A 9063-nucleotide genomic window follows, 5' to 3' on the forward strand; every position below is an offset into this window, starting at 1 on the left:
AGATTTCACCTAGGTATAGCTACAAGGCCTTTATTTACTATTGTCTTATATGTTGTATGTTATGTATGCACTGTTTTGTGTTGTATGTCTGTATGTGTGTATGTCCATATTTCATTTATGAGGAGCGCTCATGTATAAATGGATATAAATGGATCAAAAAAAATTTTTTTTTCACGTGATTTAAATGGTTTAATTTAAATTAGGTAAACAGCTGTTAAAATTTTGTTTTTAAAGGTGGTTAACAGATCTGTTTGTTTACTTTCACCTTTCTTTTTCATTATATTTAATAATTCTGTTCAGGATAATGTCTCTTTAGCAGCATGGCCAAAATTCCCATCTCCATCCCAGTGCCGGTGAAGACCAAGATAAAACCAAAACTACAACTTCTATGATAGCTATCACAGTAAACTGTATAAACTGATACATCAATCAATATAACTCAACAAGTATGCTCAATCAAGGACTTAATTTACTTTGGGAGGAAATGGACATATTCATAGACTCCTCCACTTTGAACTGCTTACACAACTTGCCTGGACTATGTATCACTTGTATGCATTGTGCTCTATTTGTTGATACAGCCAATTATGGTAGTGCTGAAATATCTTAGCTGATGTGTCACCAGTGTTACTGTTTTTCCTAAGGAGCCATCAGTTGACTTGATGTCATGGCATTTCTGTATCCTCCTCCCTTCTACTAGTGATGGTCTAATTTTGGGGGCCAACTGAGGTGAGGCAAAGAACCTCACCCCCCCACCAACACCAAGGCCAAATTTGGGGGCCAACAGAGGTGAGGCAAAGACCCTCACCCCCCCACTGGTGCATAGGCCTATTCCACAGGTATGGCTATATACTGGACCGGTAGTCAGTGACGGGTATTGATTCGATTGCAGTGGTATCAACCTAAGCCAGGACGCTGACGCATAGAGGTCAGTCTTCCGATGACGGGTAAGAACCATATGTTGAATTGGACATACCTAACAGGCACGGTCCTTAGCCACATTGCCTGTTGCTTAATTAAACAGAAGGGGGCAGATGGTAGGAGCCACAGCAAAAGTATTATAATACATGGCACATTTGTTTTAGGTGACTGCCAGCTAGCCATTGAGATGATATAATTATGTTAAGATTTACATTCATATGGAAATTGGACTCCTGCTGTTCACCTCCGCCTGTTACAGGACTCATGTTACGAGACTCCCGGAGAGTTCCCATTGGTTGGGGAAGGATGGTAGGAGGGTATTTCCGGGGGAGGTGCGGGCCCCTGGTTCCGGTAGACGCACACACGTGTGTGGACTGGCTCACTAGCGGGATGCACACAGGCCATTGGCGGCCTTTTTAAAAATAAAACTTTGTTTCTGCTAGAACGGCTTGTGTTTCTGTGATCAGCCGGGTTGCGGCACTTCCTGAGCTCTAGGAGTCCTTGTTGCCTGCACCTATAGGTTAGAGTCTCTCCTATGTCCTCTTCTAGCAGTTGCATGACTTCTGGTCTTATTCCTAGGTCTTTAAACCAATTTGAATTGATTTGTGTAGAGTGAGAAACAGGGATCCAGATTGAACCTTTTACATGTGGACATCCAGTTTTTCAAGCACCATTTGTTAAAAAGGCTTATCGTGTCTTCAACATAGGTTTTGGGCAATTATGTCAAAAATCAGAAGAGATTAAAAACAAAAGAATCCTCTGTCGAGTGGACACTAAACACCCATCACTAAACAAAATATTTAAACAAAGAGTCATTTCAAGCTGGTTGGGCTTATCTCTGTCTTTGATTTTTGGTAACATTGAGATTAAGACTCTTTTTAAGTTTCAACTCTTAATATCAGTAATTCTGGCAACATTAACTTAAATCTCATGCCTTTTAGTGAGACCAATTCTAAAAATCCTCCTGTGTGGGTTTTGAAGTTGGCCTAAAATTTTCAAACAAAATCAACATAAACAAGAAATAAGTGAATTTTAAAAACATAAATGTATAACGACTCTCTGTTTAAATACTTTGACAGGTGTTTATTGTCCACTCACGCATTGATTAAGCTCTTCTAACGAAAAGTCAGCTTTTAGTTTGAGTCAACTCAATCTGACCTGAAGTTGTCAGTTCATACCTTCTTCTCCATCTGGAATATTTGTCCCTTAATGTTTCAGCTGGATAATTCTTGCTGTTTCTTCAGATTTCCTTAAAATGTCATCTGCTGAAGATGGCCTTCCTTGATCTCCTCTCAACCATCCATTTCATGTTTTCTCTGAACTCCTGGACCTTACTCCATACCATTTAATTTTAATTTTATTCTATGAAACATAATGCACTTTCCTTTTCCCCAAATGTACCTTGTAATGGTTGCTAGGACAATAAACAGAGGTATTTTCCATGTGATAGAAGGAAGGGAAAATGCCGGCACCATTAGCTGAGCAGGATAAAGTTCAGGAATAAGCCTCAAATTTACTATTAATATATAGTTAGTATTCTTGGCACAAAATCTGTTTTTTTTTTTTTTAAAAATCTTCATTCTGATTGCAGGCCATTTTCCTTATGTCTAGAGTTTTACCTTTCCCCACTCTTGCTTAACAGTGGGAAGTGGAAGAGACAGTAGAAGAAGGAAACAGCACATAAGTTTTGATGTGGGATCGGTAGTCCCACATTTACAGCTTCCTTTTAAATATTATGTACAGTTTGTAGATCAAAATACTCCCCCTGGCCTTTGTAGGACACTTATATCTTGAGTCTTTCTCAAGCATTTAAATGTGATCTGTGTAATGCTGGAAGGCTTCATTTGATAAGTAGACAGTGAAGTCACTGATAACAGTGACTAAAAAAATTCTGTCTACCACAGTGCCCCACCTGCCTAACACAGTGCCTGAGACAAAGTTTGTGCTTATCAAATGCTTTCTTTCTTAATAAGAAAAGGGAAATTGACTTTTGGTTTCTAATGTGTTTCTGATGAGACAGTGAATTGAAGAGGGCTTGGTAAATGGTGACCATGTAGTTTGGGCTAAAGAATAACTTTCTTCTCTGTTGCTATGGCTGTTGCTATTATCCAGCTGAAACATCAAGGGACAAACATTCCAGATGGAGAAGAAGGTAGGAATTGACAACATCAGTTCATATTGAGGTGACTCAAACTAAAAGCTGACTTTTCATTAGAAGATATTAGTGCTGCTATGATCATTAATGTGGCAGTATCCCTATAGTATGCTCTTTTAAGGTCTTCAGGGAATAGACCGAGAAGGTCGATAGCTGGGTCAAATGGTGGTTCCATTCCCAGCTTTCCTAGGAATCTCCATACTGCTTTCCATATTGGCCGCACCAATTTGCAGTCTCACCAGCAGTGTACAAGTGTACCCTTCTCTCCACATCCTCGCCAGCACTTGTTGTTGCTTGACTTCATAATGGCTGCCAATCTTACTGGAGTGAGATGGTATCTTAGGGTGGTTTTGATTTGCATTTCTCTCACTGCTAGAGATGGTGAGCATTTTTTCATGTACTTGTTGATTGATTGTATGTCCTCCTCTGAGAAGTGTCTGTTCAGGTCCTTGGCCCATTTGTCGAAAGGGTTGTTTGTTATTTTATTGTTTAATTTTTTGAGTTCTTTGTATATTCTGGATATTAGGGCTCTATCTGAAGTGTGAGGAGTAAACATTTGTTCCCAGGATGTAGGTTCCCTATTTACCTCTCTTATTGTTTCTCTTGCTGAGAAAAAACTTTTTAGTTTAAGTAAGTCCCATTTGTTTATTCTTGTATTTAACTCTTGGGCTATGGGCACCCTATTAAGGAATTTGAAGCCCGACCCCACAATATGTAGATCAGAGCCAACTTTTTCTTCTATCAGGTGCAGAGTCTCTGATTTGATATCTAGCTCCTTGATCCATTTTGAATTAACTTTTGTGCATGGCGAGAGAAAGGGGTTCACCTTCATTTTGTTGCATATGGATTTCCAGTTTTCCCAGCACCATTTGTTGAAGATGCTATCCTTTCTCCATTGCATGCTTTTAGCGCCTTTATCAAATATAAGAAAGTTGTAATTTTGTGGATTGGTCTCTGTGTCCTCTATTCTGTACCATTGGTCCACCTGCCTGTTTTGATACCAGTACCATGCTGTTTTTGTTACTATTGCTCTGTAGTACAGTTTGAAATCCTGTATCGCTATACCTCCCGATTCACACTTCCTGCTTAAAATTGCTTTTCTATTCTGGGTCTTTTGTTTTTCCATATGAATTTCATGATAGCTTTATCTATTTCTACAAGAAATGCCGTTGGGATTTTGATTGGCATTGCATTGAACCTGTAGAGAACTTTGGGTAATATAGCCATTTTGATAATGTTAGTTCTGTCTATCCATGAACAGGGTACATTTTTCCATCTTCTAAGATCTTCTTCTATCTCTCTATTTAGGGTTCTGTAGTTTTCATTGTATAAATCTTTCACCTCTTTTGTTAGGTTGATTCCCAAGTATTTTATTTTTTTTGAGGGTATTGTGAATGGAGTGTTCTTCCTCATTTCCGTTTCAGAAGTTTTGTCGCTGATATACAGAAATGCCTTTGATTTATGCATGTTAATTTTATATCCTGCCACTTTGCTGAATTCATTTATTAGTTCTAGTAGTTTCTTTGTAGACCCTTTTGGGTCTTCTAGGTATAGGATCATATAGTCTGCAAATAGTGATATTTTAAGTTCTTCTTTTCCTATTTTTCTGCCTTTAATTTCTTTTGTCTTTCTAATTGCTCTGGCTAGTATTTCAAGGACTAAATTAAATATAAGTGGTGAGAGAGGGCATCCCTGTCTTGTTCCAGATTTTAGCGGGAACAATTCACAATAGCTAGACTTTGAAATCAACCTAGATGCCCTTCAATAGATGAATGGATTAAAAAACTGTGGCATTTATATACAATGGAGTATTACGCAGCACTAAAAACGACAAAATCATGGATTTTGCAGGGAAATGGATGGCATTAGAGCAGATTATGCTAAGTGAAGCTAGCCAATCCTTAAAAAACAAATGCCAAATGTCTTCTTTGATATAAAGAGAGCAACTAAGATCAGTACAGGAAAGAAGAGCATGAGGAAAAGATTAACATTAAACAGAGACGAGTGGGGGGAGAGAAATGGAGAGAGAAGGGAAACTGTATGGAAATGGAAGGAGACCCTCATTGTTACACAAAATTACATATAAGCGTTTGTGAGGAGAAAGGGGGGGAAAAGGGAGAGAATTAAACAACAGCAGATGGGGTAGAGAGGGAAGATGAGAGGGAAGGGGAGGGGGAATAGTCAGGGATAGGAAAGGTAGCAGAATACAACAGTCATTAATATGGTATTATGTAAAAATGTGGATGTGTAACTGATGTGATTCTGCAACTTGTATTTGGGGTAAAAAATGGGAGTTCATAACCCACTTGAATCAAATGTATGGAAGATGATATGTCATGAGCTTTGTAATGTTTTGAACAACCAATAAAAAAAAGAAGAGATGAGTGAATGTGTGAGTGGACACTAAACATCCATCAAAGTATTTAAACAGAGAGTTCTTATGGGCAGAATGCCAGCAAGGGGAGTAGCTGCTGAGAGAGGCTGGTTAAAATCAATAACTGAGTCTCTACTACATGGTTGAATGTTAATGTGGGATGCCAGGACCTTCACACTCTATATCCACTCAGTATGTCTTAACCCTAGGCCTTGTGGCTGCCAGATTTTCTGTCTTTTCTTTCAGAACCAAATCAGTAAATTCTTCTTTATCTTGTGGCATTACCAACCTCCTCATCTACACCCTCATATTCAGTTCCATGACTTTTCCCCTGTCCTTATTGGTACAGGGTGACCAGATCATGCAGGTCTTTACGGGTGTAGTTCCTTTGTTGTTTAGTTCCCTTCAGTGTTTCCCTAGCTGTGCAATGCTGTGATGGACCCTCTTTTATAGGCCTGACATAAAGGATATAAGGTGAATGCAGTATCCTTCTACTTCCCTGCAAACCTGATGCCACACCTATGCTATTGTCTTATTGCTCTTAATTGTAAGAGGTTGGTTACTGTTGCAGTGTCAGAATGGTCAGAGATGTCTTAGCAAACAAAATCTTTGTAGGCATCCAAGCAGCATCCTCATACCATGTATCAAGGCCTTCGATTTTTTCTAGCTCTAGCTCTATCCTTGATTAAATACCCAATTTTCTCTGAATTTCAGCTACTGACTAGAGAACTCTGCAATTGATATCATGTCCCCTTCACTATTCTAGCCACTTTACACTGAGCTGAGAATCCTGGATCCTCATATATACCCTTTGAGATTAATAATAATGCTTTTCTTTTACATAGAAAGTAATAGAAGCAGAGAAATTCAGTGGTGTGCTCCAGGTCCTATAAACCAGTCCAGAACTTTTGACTCCAAATCAAGAAGTTCTATGCCTGAAATCAGCATTATGTAACAACTCTTTTTCTCAAAAATGTCAATGACTTTGTATTTCTTGTGGAAAATATACAAGTTCAGGGCTCAGGGACATCCAGACTTAAATCTCAGAGGCTTCAATCCTCTTGCCTTTACTTAATTCCCACCATTGCCGAAACTGTGCATTCTGTCCAGTTGAATTCTCCACCTGCCACCAGCTTTTGCTCACACCTCCGTGACTCCTCCCTTCTTTCCTTGTTTACAACATTCATTCACTCTCTGATTTCACAAAACTTCTACAGGGAAACATCGCATTAGAGTTGAGCCTCATGTGTACAAGGCCTTCAATCCCTGTGGACACATGGAGGGCTGGTGCTCCATGTGTGTTCTCTTGAGCTTTCTTCCCTGAGAGACCAGGTTCAAGCTCTGTAGCTCTCATACAAAATATGAGAAGGTTTGTGGGAAGCCTTCCAAGTTCTCTCTAAAGGGATTTTCTGGGACACATGAATCTATGTCATAGGAAGTCAAAAATCAGTGCACTGAATCAATAAATTGCATGTATGAACAGATGTCTTTTGATCAGCGGTGAGAGTGCTGTTAAAGTAGCAGGCAAATGACAGTCAGAGTAAATACGTAAGACAGTGCAGTTTCTTTTTGTGTGCCTGTTAGTGGTTATTTTCATTGAGAGTTCTCAGTGAAGGCTGGTAATGCTGTTGAAGACATGGTTCAGTGCTTAGGGCTCAGTAGGCAAAGCTGAAATGATTGAAGCAGACTTATTGGTTTGATTATTCAGTTCCTTTTTTTTTTTTTCAACAGAAAAGTGCAGATCATAATTTGGATCATGAAGACTTTGCATAAACTAATGAGCAAATAAAAAGGAGAGCAGCATTGGTGGTCATTTGTGACCACAGAATAGGTTTTTTGTTGTTGTTCTTTATTATTCAAGCATATGTCTGGTTTGTAATTGACACATAGTAATTTCACATATTCATGATGTATTCTGTGCCATTCCAATGCATGCATGCCATCTTTAATGATCAGATAAAACTCAATTGGCATTTTTATAACCTCAGATGTTTATCATTTCCTTGGGGGGGCCACATTTAAAATCCTACTACATTTTTGAATTTTGCAATTAGCTTTTGTGAACCATAGTTGTCTTACTCTATTTTTATACATATTTTCTTCAAAAGATACTTTTAATTGGTATTACAAAGGTTTCCAATTTTTAAAATAATGCTCTAAATTTTGGAAATGTTAAAATTTACCCACTTCAAATATTTGAAACTAAGTCTGCATTTTGCTTATTGTTATTATTACTGCCATTAAAAATCAGTTTTGATTATCTGGTCCTGCAGAGTATATTTTAGTATTTTTAAAGGGTTTTTTGTTATTGAAAAAACATATAAATTTTCATGGTTTGCACAGGCATTTGATTTGAATATGTGACTAAGGTCCAACTCAGGAAAAAGCAATTTTCCTTTAACTGTTGCTAATGCCCTACAGATCTGCACTTAAAATATCATTCATCTTCATGTTGCTGGGATCCTCTGTCCTGCTGGCTCTTTCAGCTACTCCCTGAATTTCATCTGGTTTTCAGAACATCGCAGAAGATACAGTAGGCTCTATTCTAGTTGTATTGTCTTCAAGGACCTGTGCCATGAGCAAGTGTGTCCTGCTCTGTGCCTTCCTCCTCCCACCTACTGCCCCTTCCACTCATGGCATCCTGTGACTGTGGTTGTCATCTCCATCTCCCCATTCACATGTAATCTTTCCCTCATTTAAATTGTCTAAATCCCCCATTATTACTTGCCAGTTGGTTCTCAATTGTGCTGTATGCTGGTTTCACTTTGCTTTAACACTATTCTTTAGAGTCTCATTTTCCTAATGTATTCCATTTATTTGTTTAAAATTATTGTTTTAAAATGTGTAATAAAGTGGAGATTGTTGTGGTCATTGTTTAGATATCAAAGAAGCAAACAAAATCTTTGCCCCTGGGATTACACCGCTGTGGGAATGATTTGTATAAAAGTATACGTAATGTGATTTGGTAAAAATGGAAAAATACAGAGCATTGTATAAGGGGTAAAGATAAAGAGTTTTGGGACACTATTTTTTGTAGCTTACTGGTGAGGGTCACAGTGATTTTAGCTAGTGTGTTTAGGTTTCTGCTTATGATGCAGAGTATAGAAAATGGTAGGTCCATCAGAGCTTGTTGAATAATTAATGAGCCCATGAATCACTTGATGAGGAGATTGGGGTGAGAGAAGAGAGAGAGTGGGAGAGAGTGGAAACTTTGAAATTGCAACTCCAGATTGACTAAAAAGTGGGTTTGTCCTCAAATCATCATGGTCACAAAGAATAATCTTGAATCTCTGGGGCTAAAAATTTCATATCCCAGTAAATCCCAAACAGAATTGGCCAAAAATCAATAAGAAATTAATAAGCCTGAAGCCTATTCACATAGTCTAGTGTTGTTTTCTGAGAGAGGTGCATTTGAATACAACTTTCCCTGAGAATTCTTGTGGAATGTTGTCACCTTTAAATGTCACGCAAAGCTTATTGGTTTTGAATCTAATAAATATTTACATAAATTTACATAAAATTCAATATTACTGAATTATAATAAAAATTTGGATTAGCTTTTTTTTCCATTTATCTACTTTTTATACTATATTTTCTATCTCTCCATTTTTAT

This window comes from Ictidomys tridecemlineatus, chromosome 4 (genome assembly GCF_052094955.1).
Source record: "Ictidomys tridecemlineatus isolate mIctTri1 chromosome 4, mIctTri1.hap1, whole genome shotgun sequence".
NCBI classification, from domain to species: Eukaryota; Metazoa; Chordata; class Mammalia; order Rodentia; family Sciuridae; genus Ictidomys; species Ictidomys tridecemlineatus.